The 13344-nt window shown below is 34.9% G+C and overlaps 1 non-coding gene across 1 annotated transcript; it reads right to left on the minus strand.

Annotated features, from left to right (window-relative positions):
* Nucleotides 1-2497: 2497 nt before the first annotated feature.
* On the minus strand, nucleotides 2498-2570 carry TRNAM-CAU (transfer RNA methionine (anticodon CAU)). Its single transcript has one exon. It is a non-coding gene; the product is annotated as a tRNA-Met (tRNA).
* Between the last annotated feature and the right edge of the window lie 10774 nt (nucleotides 2571-13344).

Below are 13344 nucleotides of genomic sequence, written 5' to 3' on the forward strand. Positions count from 1 at the left end.
TGTACTTGATAGAAATAATACTGAAATGTCATGTTGATTTCCATAGTAACGCACGTATATATTAATAATTTAGTTGCTAGGACCAATAGAGCAACCAATAATGGTGTCGAAATAACTTTTCATACAAAACAGAATTAACTGAAAATGAATTTAATTCTACTTAAAGATGGATAAAAGTATTAAAAAATGCATTGGCATCGTGTTCTGATACATTCTAAAAGTTTCAAATGTCTAGCTAGTCGGGAAGTTAGTTAAAAATCGATTGCAAGATTTGTACTGGACAAAGAACCACCGGACAAATAAGAGTACGAGCTAAGAAAAACGTTGTAAAAAATTGGGTGAATTTTATGTTTTTTGATGTCTTTCAAATACTCCGTACAATAGTGAAATAATATTTATTTAGGAACTTTATTTATAGGTGCATACCGAAAGAAGCATAAAATAATTCCTCAAAATATGTTTCCACATGAAAACAGGGCACGAAATGGACCAGAGCGCACCGGAGCGCCGTTCCGGTTCATGTAATCGGCAAAGTTATCGCTCCGTCTCGTGGAAAAATTAATTTGGCCGTCTAAGATAATAAAAAAAAAATCTGGCAATTTTTTTTATAAAATATACATAAAATTAGATAACTAGGTATGTTACTATTTGAGAAAAAATATCGAGCGCTCCAGTTCGAGCTGCACTTTCGAGTGCTGCATGAAAATAGTGGTTCGTTTGTTAATCCGTATTTGGCATCGCGTTGTTTTTGTCGTTTAGTAGACAAATTTAATATGTAGTGTACTAAAAGTAAACTTATTATTGTGAATTGTTAACAAAAGTATCAATCATCTTACTCCAATTGGTTATTGGAAGAAGTAATTGGTGCAGTCAGTTTGAAAATATTTAATGAAAGCGTTGAAAAGCCATATATTATAATATTATAAGGAACGAAATTCCAGGTATTGATCCGCTTTGTTTTAATAAATAAGGACAGATTTATCGATACATTCCTTATCGACTGATCGTGAGACTTCCTCATATGGCCAATAATTGTAATGTATAGATCCATTGATCCACAGCATATTAGACTGTAGTTGAGGCTGAGGCCATCAATCATAACATGAACCCGCGTTTTATTGATAATGTTTCAATAGGTATACGTCCATTCAAAAAACCTGCTACTGAGGAAATAGCAGAAGTATTTAATTATGTTGAAGGGGAGCCACCAGATCATCAGTACGTTGTTGTTCACCACTGGAAAAATGGTTCATTGTTGCCCTCTACTTTGACCTTTATTATAATCATATGTTATACTCATTAATCTATAGCTACATACATCCCTAAATCCGTACATACATATTCTCACAAGACCCGAAAGACCACCAAGGTAGAATGGAAGAACTCGCAGATGTCAGTCAAACGGTTGGCCTAAAGATAAATGTCTCAAAGACAAAAGTGATGAGGAACTGCTTTTCAGACCCTGCGATTATTTGTATTAATGGCACCCAACCCGAGCAAGTCAGCAGCTACGTCTATCTCGGACAGCAGGTGACCATAGACGGAAGCATGCACGATGAAATTGCTAGCAGAACAATGCCGGGATGGAGTGCTTTCAGACGTCTGAATAGTATCTTCAAGAATGACCTACCATTATGTCTTAAGCGTAGGGTGTTCAACCAATGTGTGTGGCCCGTGCTCACGTATGGCTGCGAGACGTGGACCCTCAACACGAGAGATGTTCAAAGGCTAAGAGTCGCACAGCGAGGCATGGAGAGATGTATGTTGGGCATCATGCGAAAGGACCGTAAGAGAAACGAATGGGTTAGGAAGCAGACAGGAGTACGCGATGTAGGTAATAGACGTTGCCAAACAGCTGAAATGGAGATGGCCGGGGCACATTTTTCGCGGAAAGGACGGCCGCTGGATAAATGCCGTCATCCAATGGTACCCAAGGGGTACGAAACGGCCACAGGGTCGCCCTAAAAGCCACTGGATTGACGAACTGATAAAGTTCAGCGGAAATACGTGGCAGCGAACGACACAGGACCGAGAGAGTTGGAAGAAGCTTGGGGAGGCCTTCATCTAGCAGTGGATTGACCCCGGCTGATGATGACGTACATCCCACAAGTAGCGACTCATGACGGGACACACAAATATGATCCACATAAACAAAGATATCTACGACTTGCAAATTGCGATAGGTACCCAGAGAGTTTTTCTTACATTCACCATTAAATTGCGCGAAGATTCCATCCGATGTAATGGTGGAAATGAAGACGACGAGCGAGCAAAGCCAAGATAAGTATCTCTAACTACTGCTACTACCAAAGAACATAATTATTACCATAAGTACCTATACTATCGAATTTATTCCTATATTATTTAAATTATTGTGCATTTGTTAATGATTTAATTGAATGTACTACAAAATCTTAGAAATTCACTATACCTATAATCATTATTCACAAACCTCGGAGTTGTAGCAGGATGAAGAATAAAAAATGAAAAAAAAATATGGCCCGGGTGAGGATCGAACTCACGACCTTAAGATTATGAGACTTACGCGCTGCCTACTGCGCCACCGAGGCAGGTATGAGTAATGACGATAAAATAATTTAAGAATTACATGAAACATTCAGTAATCCTTATCTCGTTTATGTGTATTTTTTTTAAATATTGTGGCAAAACACGGGTTATCAGTAATTATTTATTTGTTTCAGATAAAAATAGAATCGTGAAGATAACATAAAACGTAAATACATATATAACGTGATAATCTGCATTTTACGAAAGATATTTATTTTCTATTTTCACAATGGAAAATGATCGTATTATTTAATAGAAATTAAATCAAAATGTAATACTTAGGTAGGTAGGTACTAACTTATTCCATATAATTTGTCAACTGCCACAAAATAATACACCTGGGCTGGAAACGAACACAGCAGTGTTTCCGTTTTTATAAATTCTTGGCAAATCAATAAAAAATATTTTTATTTAGTGTACATAAATATGTAATCACCCACGGTGGCCGCGCGACTTAAGTGTCGGACTATCACGCCGTGGGTCCCAGGTTCTAATCCTGAGTCTGGCAAGTACACGATATATTGTTTTTCAATTTGTGTGTGAGTCAGGGTATGGATCTAATAGGTTGAGCAAGTGGCTGACATTTATTTCTCGTAAAAAACAAAATCTGTTAAGGGGGGACATGCTCGTCGAAGGTCAAAATTGAGTTTTTATTGTATTTTCAAACCATGATCCTGGACACTCCTTAAACGTTGTAGATAATCTATTTATATAATTTTGAAGCCTTATTATCCTTTATAGTTATTTTAAACATTTGATGACTGCATGAAGTATTTTTGTTACATAAAATAGTATTCTTTTAAACCTCTCGCTCTAATGTTTTAGAATATAGTCATATTTCGGTACAGAACTGTGCAGTGGTGTTAAGATTTTTTACATTTATTAATTTTTAAACGCATTTATAAAACCATTAGTATAATTTATTACGAGATAATTTTTGTAAAATATTCACGATAAAAAAATATTTTGATAATCTCTGTGATCCCAAATTTGACAAGAATTAGGCATTTTATTATTCAAAAAATCGTCAAGATTAACACATTTGAAGATGATTCTAAAGATATTTATTATAAGCTATGTCTTTGAACATTCAAGTGTGATAAAAATCTTTTGAATAATGATTGCTTTATAATAATTATTGACCTAAGAATAAGGTAGTGTTTTTTTGAAATACGCCATTTCTTTTGGCATTCCCCAGTTGTTAAGCTACAACATACAGCCGTAGCCATAAAATGACAAACTATAATTAAAGTAAGGAGTAAAATTATGTTAACGCGCGTGTTTGAACATGTACCTAACCGAATTTTTTTTTATTTTTTTTTAAACGGTACATGTTCAAACACGCGCGTTAATATCATTTTACTTTTTACTTCAATTATAGTTTGTCACTTTATGGCTACGGCCGTATGTTGTAGCTTAACCACTGGGGAATGACAAAAGAAATGGCGTATTTCAAAAAAACACTACCTTATTCTTAGGTCAATAATTATTATAAAGCAATCATTATTCATAAGATGTTTATCACACTTGAATGGTCAAAGACATAGCTTATAATAAATATCTTTAGAATCATCTTGAAAAGTGTTAATCTTGCCGATTTTTTGAATAATAAAATGCCTAATTCTTGTCAAATTTGGGATCACAGAGATTATCAATATAATTTTTTATCGTGACTATTTTACAAAAATTATCTCGTAATAAATTATACTAATGGTTTTATAAATGCGTTTAAAAATTAATAAATGTAAAAAATCTTAACACCACTGCACAGTTATGTACCGAAATATGACTATATTCTAAAACATTAGAGCGAGAGGTTTAAAAGAATACTATTTTATGTAACAAAAATACTTCATGCAGTCATCAAATGTTTAAATTAACTATAAAGGATAATAAGGCTTCAAAAGTATATAAATAGATCATCTACAACGTTTAAGGAGTGTCCAGGATCATGGTTTGAATATACAATAAAAACTCAATTTTGACCTTCGACGAGCATGTCCCCCCTTAATACAAACCTCTACTCTGTGGAGGGCCCATATGATCCTATTAGGATCGGACATGGTCGAAAAAGAAGAAATGAGGGAAACGAAGGGCAGGGGGATGTACGTCAAACTTAGGGGGCTGTAGTTCCGTATATCTCCACTCGAACAATGGTATTTACATAATATTATCTATAATATACGTAATATCTATGTTTTTTTTTATTTTGCTTAATAGATTAAAATATTATATTCATACAAATACGTACTTACACACCTACATATTAAGAAAGCAGGTGATTTCTTTTAGTTTGTTAACTGTCATTATGGAACTGCATTGTATTTTAGATGAAAATATCCCTCTGAGGCGGACGAAACCGGTCCTTAGTCGGCTCGCACATTGGAACTCGTCTCGCCTAAAAACGTGTCGAATACGTCGATGTGACGTCATCGTTATTTAACGAAACAACATAACACGTGTTGCCAAATGGAGCTTCCCAGATCGACCGAATGCAACTGTTTCGTCTGAAAAAAACATCTGGCTGTTGCATTCGACATGTTGCATCCTTCTCGTGCTCCGAGTCGGAGGGTCGAAGTCACAAAGAAACACATACGAATTGGTCATTCCTATACCGGCTCGCCGATCGCCGCATTGAAATATCAATACGTTTCGAAGGCTACGCGTGACTGTCGCTAGATAGATGTGCGAGGTTGTGTCATGCAACACTGGCCGCCTGTTCTCGGAAAATTTGATTTATGGCGGTAAGGCACACGAGGCGAGTTGTGATGTGCGAGCCGGCTTAGAGGGCTCGCACATCAGAACTCACCGCATGCGTCTTACGACGAATTCGTCGATGTGACGTCATCGTAAACCAAGAAACAAACGTTATCAAATGGAGCTTCGCAGATTGGCCGATGCAACTCGACGCTGCGACGGGCCTGCATGCAACATGTCGCATTCTGCTACAGCCTGCATGTTGTATCTAAAAAAGTCGACTCGCGCAAGCGCACAGCCCGCGGCCATCGGCCATTTCTGTCTCTATCTCTGTCTACACTGTCATTGCTCGCTCATCGAGAGACTCTCCTTTTTCGCGTTTGACGTTTGCCGCTAGGCAGATGTGCGAGGTTGTAGCATGCAACATTCATCGGCGGTCTCAGAAAATTTGATTTATGGCCGTCAGGCACACAAGGCGAGTTGTGATGTGCGAGCCGGCTAAGGTGGAATAAGTACTACAAAAATATTGCGTTTTATTCAATAAAAATAACAAAGCAAGTGATGTTTCTTTGAATACAAAATATTATACCTACTTATTGAAAATACCTATATTTTTTTAAAAAAAAACCAAAGAAACAGGTATAATTAGATAAAAATGAGGGAAATATAATTAAGTATAGGAAAAATAGCTAATTATAAAACAAATATTATCCGTTATGGTTTACCGGTTTATCAGAATAATTACCAATAGTTTTGCTACAAGTAGGTAGGTATCATTTATTGTATAATTATTAAACAATTGGACTGGAAATTATCAAACATTAGTGGTTAAATAAAATAATTAAGAGGTAGGTACACATTGTAAAATATTTAGCGTGCAATAAAAGCTTTAATTTTATACAATGTCTGGCAAAAAGCCAGACGATGCAATAAAATTATTATTCAAATTTAACTTTATTGTGGCTTTTAAGCTCGATAACACCACTTTTCTTCGAAAGTGTTAAATTTTATGATCCATTGTGTACTTTACTACTTTATTAGAGTTTAAAATAAAAAGTATATCCATTACGTCAAAAAATATTTTATTAATTAATTACCTATTTAAACATAGAAATTCAACTGACGTAGGTAGTTTTTACATTTAACATTTTACAACATAATTTTACATTTTTATCTAAATAATACTGCTAAGTACAAAGCTCTTATCAGACTCGTACTGATCTATGAATTGGATTGGATTACTAAATATATCTACCTATATAGTAGATGGATTGGTTATTGTATAATATGTATTGACAGGCACAGTGGCGCACTCAGGATTTAATATTGGGGGGAGCCCAAGGAGGAGAATGTAAATTAGTCCCATAGGCTCTTTTTCTTCTTCGTATAATTATTTTTTACATATTTCACAATACACGCCGGCTTATTTGTACAGTTTCTCCTTGTTTTTATTAAATTGGAGGCATAGTGGCGGTAGCCGTTGAGCGTGTCATCGGCGACTGGCGGATTGGAAGTGACTAACATCGACCATGATGGACATGTGCACCTAGTATGCTAAAACATGACTCAAATAATAGCGGCTGTGCTATCCGCTTGGTCTAGCGAGCTACAATATTTGTGCCGAATTTCACTGAAAAAAATGTTCTTTTGATTTACACCACCACCGACGGTAATGGGTGTAGTCGTTCTTTTCGCCGAATGTTTATCGTCGATTTTTGGCTTTTTAATATCGAGGTTCCAAAATATTAATTGAAAATGGAAAAAAAAGTACTATTGCATTTAACTTATACTTACACAAATCTACTCAACACAACACAGCCTAATTTCTCGTTTATCGGTCTTTTGTCTATTGCACCTGGTGTACCTTGGCCCCCGCATCCTGAAACGGATCCTCAGGCTAGGATAATTGGCGGGCTCCATATGTATCGCTAAGATTAAAGGTAGTGTGAAATACTACATTAACGTTTTTCAAATTGTGTTTTAGTTCAAATTAAGGACACCTACTTATACAGTGAATTATTAGCGATTTTTAATACATCTACTTCAATAATGGAGCTGTCGATTAGCGACACATAATAATCAGAAAATGTATTGCACAATTATATAATTAAAAATTTTCATGGGCATGGAGCAGAATAGCGCCGCAGGCAACTTTTTTTTACTATTAAAGCTAATTTATGATTGTGTTTATCTCACTTATCTGGTCAACCCGACACGCCGGGCCCCGCACAGCCCTCCCCAGCCATGACCTACACCACTCCGGAATTCGGGTGGATACCGAGAATTTTTTGACAGTTCCATTAGGGATTGGGTTTCTAAAAAAACCCGACATTAGTGTTTCGAAATTTTTGTGTTAGAAATTTAAATCTATGATTTTTTTTAAATGTTGCCAGTACCTAACTACAAATCATTTTTTTGCTGTGTTTTTATTTGTCTAAGCCCAAGGTATAATTAGTTTATTGGCTTTCAATTTCAATATTTAAAATCATTATGATAATTTTTATGTTTGGGGGGTGTTAGGGCCCTTTGTCCCCCCCTTGAGTGCGTCACTGGATAGGCACAATTGACAGGCTACATAACATTTATTCGTCTCGCGTTGAACACCAAAGTTTTGCCAAAGATCCACATTGATTGAACGGTATATACTAATAATTGTAATTGAGAAATATTTGGTATACTTAATAATGTAATGACATTATAATATCATGGGTTATGCATTATAATATTGTTAAAGTATTTTGATATTCCCTATAGAAAATGGCGACAGCATAATACACCCTTTATGTGATGTGCTGCGTGTTTGTGCAAACACTTTCTCACAAAAGCTAACAAGTAGAGAACAAAACAAATATGCGCAACAAACACTATTTGGTTTTTTTCCTTTTCAAACAACAATTTTATTTTCTATCTAAATTCTTTACTGCATCAAAAATGTCTGTTTATTATCATAACATTATTATATACAAACTACTAATAAAAAACCTAAATGGACCATGCTATGGATTTGTATATCAAATAAGGTTTTCATTAGAGATCTTTTTCATGTTAGAATCTTCAGCTGGTAAAAGAAGTCACTCCAGAAGAAGGTAACGTAATTTTCCCCAGCTTGTAGAATCTCGTTGGAGTTACATTTCAGAGGGCATGACGTCTAGTATAAGAACAGCTGATATTCAATTCTTTACAATACGCATCACACAAATTTAATACATTCTGGGTCATCAGAGATCCCCCATTTCACCACTACTTTGTCTTGAGTACATCCTATTTTTGGTCGAAGTCTGTTGAGGGATTTCTAAGAACGGTACTCGAAACTGGAACTGGGGTAAATGCTCTGCTGGCCTTATTCATTCTTCAAAGCCCCCGAAGACTAATTATTCAGTTTCCCATGAAAATAGTCTTCTTCGAGTGTGACGGTCAGAGCCTCAGAGGTGAAATTGTTGCCATAAAGCTTCTCCTGGATGTACCTAAAGGCAAGTTTACACGTGTCACCGAAAGTGAAATACTCAAAGCATTTCAAAATGGCGTCAACTGAAATAACAGTGCAGGCTGGAATTCAAACAATTAGTGAATATTTGTTTTATGAATGCAGACATTTCATAGAGAAAAAGAGGAATAGGAAAAAGAAGCGTTGGTTGATAAAACCATGGGTAATGCGACGTAATATCATGGGAGTGTTTATGTAACCGGTTTGTTTTCAATTCAGAATGAACCTACCTACCAGAAGAACCTACCTACTTATGTAAATAATATGATGACAGTAATCAGGGGCGCATTGCGCATGCGTGGCATGGGCAGTGGCGTGGTGCGCATGCGCGCCACTTTTGCAATCATCCGCGATGATCAAAAAGTAGAACATGTGCAACTTCATTCGATTTCGATTCCGGATGATCACTTTCGATGATTCGAGGATGAATGTTCGTTTACACGACGTGTTACTGCGGATGGTTCCTCCGCGATGATCGTCAAAAGTGAACCATGTAAACGTTAATAGAGCCATAACCAAAATTATAGCCATTATTAAATATTAATACGCTATTAAAAAATAAACGATTTCTATTATGCAGGGTATATAGAGTAAAAAAAACACAAATTTCGTTAGAAATTTATTTATTTCTTATAACAGCTGATGTAGTGAAGATTTATGTGAAAAGACAAACTGATGGACGATGATGGCAACGAAAGTCGAAATGTCTGACATTTTTGGAGACGCCGTCTATCATCACTTTATTTCGGTTCCAACAGCGTCTGATAGAAACGTCAAACAAAGTGGGTAGCCAAACATTGTTGAATGATATCTCTTTATTTTTAGATCGGCTATCGTCGACAGCGGTTCGTGAACCGAGCGAGGTGAAGATAGATGGAGTTTCTTTTGAATTTACGGCTAGACAAAAGTTGAGAATTTGTCGACCATATCCGTGAAATAATTAACTTAAACGAACGCTGAAAGTTAACGGTTAATGTACTATTTAACAGTTATTCTTCTTAATTTTATAGGGTTCTGTGTGCTTATTTAAACTAGACCTACAGGTTTATACAAACATATTATTGCCACGAGTGTTGTCTTTATTCCACCCATGTTCGAATCGCGGAAGTTTTTCGCGAAATCACATGCAAGATGTTCTCTGAGTGTTTTAGTCCTGTAGGCCGCGAAATCACATAATTCTTATAAGTTTTACCATCAAATAGTGTAGGTATAGAAATGGCATTAATTATAGGTACTGCTAATGTTTTAAAGTTACTTACGATTCCATACAATTTGTTTCATAAAGGTTTCACCCAGAATAATTACGTATGTAGTTTAGGTTGTTTTTTAGAATTCCTTGCGTTTACGTTCAAGGTGGTTTGTTAGTGATTTTGAACAATCATTAACACCCAGGCTTTGAGAAAATCACATAAATATTGTGTCCTCACTGGGAATCGAACTCAGAACACTCGGTTGACTGCACCACGAGAGCCACCACGTATTTTAGGTTATTTTTAGTTTAACGTATAAATTTTATTTTAGAATTTTATCCAAGGGCGAAATGTATGGTCATACTTAAGTGCCTAAGTAGGGTTAACTAATACTTTGCCCTACTATACACTACTGGAAGTGGTGACTTATGTGGTATCAAATCGAGCTTAATAAAATGATTTCAAGTTATACACATTTATATTTTTATAAAAATTGATGTTTTTTTTTTAATAAATATAAAAAATATTAAAACTATGAATTAGTCAAAAATCTCTTAAGTAAAGCATACAAAACGTAATAAACTTAATTTTAATAATAAATCAATAAATAAATCTTAAAAAAGGTATGTAATAAAACGATGGGGTCCTTTGACAAATTCTTTTACAATAATTATAGTAGGTAATATCTTTGACTCAAAATAAAAAAATATTTTTCTTTTTAATATTTTCAGATACATTGGTATTAAGACGGTATTTCAGTGAAACGGCAAATAATTTTTAACTATAGGTGCGACGAAATTTCGGACTGGCTGGCAATCGGAGATGGCGACAGGGGAATTAATTCTTAAATCGTGTAAAGATGACTAAAAAACGTTACCCATTTACTTGAAAAAGAAAACATGTAAATGAATTATATTATTATTATTAGTAATAGAACAATGAACATACCATTAAATTGACGCATGTTGTCTTTTTATGACCAATTATGTTTTGTTCTGCACGTGTCATTTGCACAATCTTTGCGTAGCGTAGTCACGATCGTTTCAGACCATGCCCCAGCTGAAGTATAGCCTTAATTATAACAGTTGAAATTGTAAATTATCAAAAAAATTCTCAAATTGAAAGCTTCGTATTTTTCCGCTAGGTGCCTCTAGTAGGTAATTGACTGTCGAAACTATAGGTACAGTTAGCATCTTAAAATTGTGACATCGTCATCGTTAATAAATAATTTGTAAATGAGACATTGAAAACCTTGGGAAACCAAAGTTTGCGTATTTTATTACATATTATAAAAATGTACGTTACTGATGGAAAGTCGAAAATGTCTCAGTATAACTTTCACGTGACATGTCATTTGGCATAATAATATATGTGGCCAGAATACACATCGAGTGACATTGATGCTTTCGAAAGTGTCACCGCATATCAACGTTAATAGGCCGTAAAGAATTTTAATGTATTTCAATAAAGATCGCTAGGTATTACGGAAAAGCAAAAATAACAAGACGTATTTATATAATACGAGTGATAGTAACTGTTTTGTGAGTATCGTGCATTAGTAGTAGTGGTTGGCTCAAGATTAATTTCTGTACATTAGAGGATAAACCACGAAAGTACACTTTTTACCGTTTCTGAGTTAAATATGCAGAAAATTTTCTTTTATTTCATTACACAAATGAATGAAACACTGAAGCCCAAATACAGTAGTAAATTAAACGATGTAGCTAATTAAAAAACCACTGAAGTCCAATTTACTTTAGTGCATAAACAACGGATGTCCTTTTTACGATGTTTATGTTCTAAGAAAAATGTTAATAAACCATTATAATAATTTCATAAACATGGAAGTCCAACAAACGGTTAAGATCTGTAAACTATGAAACGATGGATATCTCGAGAATTTCAAGAATTTTATGCCACATAATTCCTCATCAGCTGATGTCCCGGAGAATGACCAGGAATAATTCTCATTGCATTGACTTTTTTCTAGAGCAATAATAAATTTCAAATAATGTTGTACTTATGTAAATTTAAAAAATATATAATTCCTTTTCATATTTTTTAGACTTACTGACATATTTTGTGTATTTATAATAAAATAATTATTAATAATATGATGCACAGGAAAAAAAAATATTTATACCTATATAGACTTCCGTGTATTATCTATAGGTGAAGTATTGTTTAGCGGTACTTCTACATTATGTGTTAGAACATAAAACACGGAAGTCCATTAATTTATTAATTGTAAATGATTTGGTCTGTCTATCAATATTATGGTCAAAAATAAATTTAATTATGAATGATACCGTTTACAGACCCTAATTATTATAGTTATTAAAAAAGTTAAAGAGTTTCAAACATTTAACCTACACAAAAATCACTCTCCTGAACAAAAGTCCAAACATGACTTCCTTGGTTTATCCTCTAATTGAGTCTAATGAGTCTAATATATTGATTTTGTTACCAAAATCATATTTCAGATATGATGGCTGTTGAGATAGACTTGCTTTTCCCTCCACCACCCACCACGTCTCCACACCTCTTATGCAGACGTATACCGTGGCGTAACAAACGTTATGCCGTGTCCACATTGGCAACAAGTTGTTGGCAACCTCATTAAATTTCACGATAATTATCATAATTTATCTGACCATAAATTATTTTAATCGAACTTTAATGAGGTTGCCAGCAACTTGTTGCCAATGTGGACATTCAATTTTATGCCGAAAGTGTCTCAGGAACAACTAACCAAGACCTTGGTTGGCGTGCACTGGAGTGTGCGTGATTCCTTATTCGATATAGTCAAGTCAATCAAGTCCCGTCGGGTGTCGTATTTTTTTCTAAAATGGATTTTTTATAGTAGGTATATGCATGGATTGTTTTCAAATTATGTATATTTAATATTTTCATATAAACAATACATAATTTTTAATAAGCAAAGCAGTGTAAACATATAAAATGAGAATGTCACAACATAATATGGAATAAAAACAACACTCGTAAATTAAGGACGATTTGGATTCCAAGCTAACGACCGTAAATTATTCGCGGATGTATTACAACGGCTGTTGGTGTACGTACTGTTCTGTCCAGTGCCCACCCTCGAACAGCATATTTCATACGAGCGTTTAAAAGAAACATTTATGTCTTTGGCAACGATAATAATCACAGTAAACATGCATTTAATGAAGCAGATCGATATTGTTATAAATAGTAAACAATTAATTTTTTTAATTGAAAAATATTACAGTGAATTAGCCGATTCATAAATCGAAGAAAAAAAACCTCACAATAACCACGGTCAGCTTCAAACCACTAATCCTTCGGATGATAGACAAGCGCGCTATACCTCAGCTGAGGCGATGCGCGGATTGCGGGTTGCGGGTGTAAATGACGCGAGCC

This window comes from Rhyacophila brunnea, unplaced genomic scaffold (genome assembly GCF_057557595.1).
Source record: "Rhyacophila brunnea isolate RB1 unplaced genomic scaffold, BYU_Rbru_1.0 scaffold_18, whole genome shotgun sequence".
Taxonomy (NCBI): domain Eukaryota; kingdom Metazoa; phylum Arthropoda; class Insecta; order Trichoptera; family Rhyacophilidae; genus Rhyacophila; species Rhyacophila brunnea.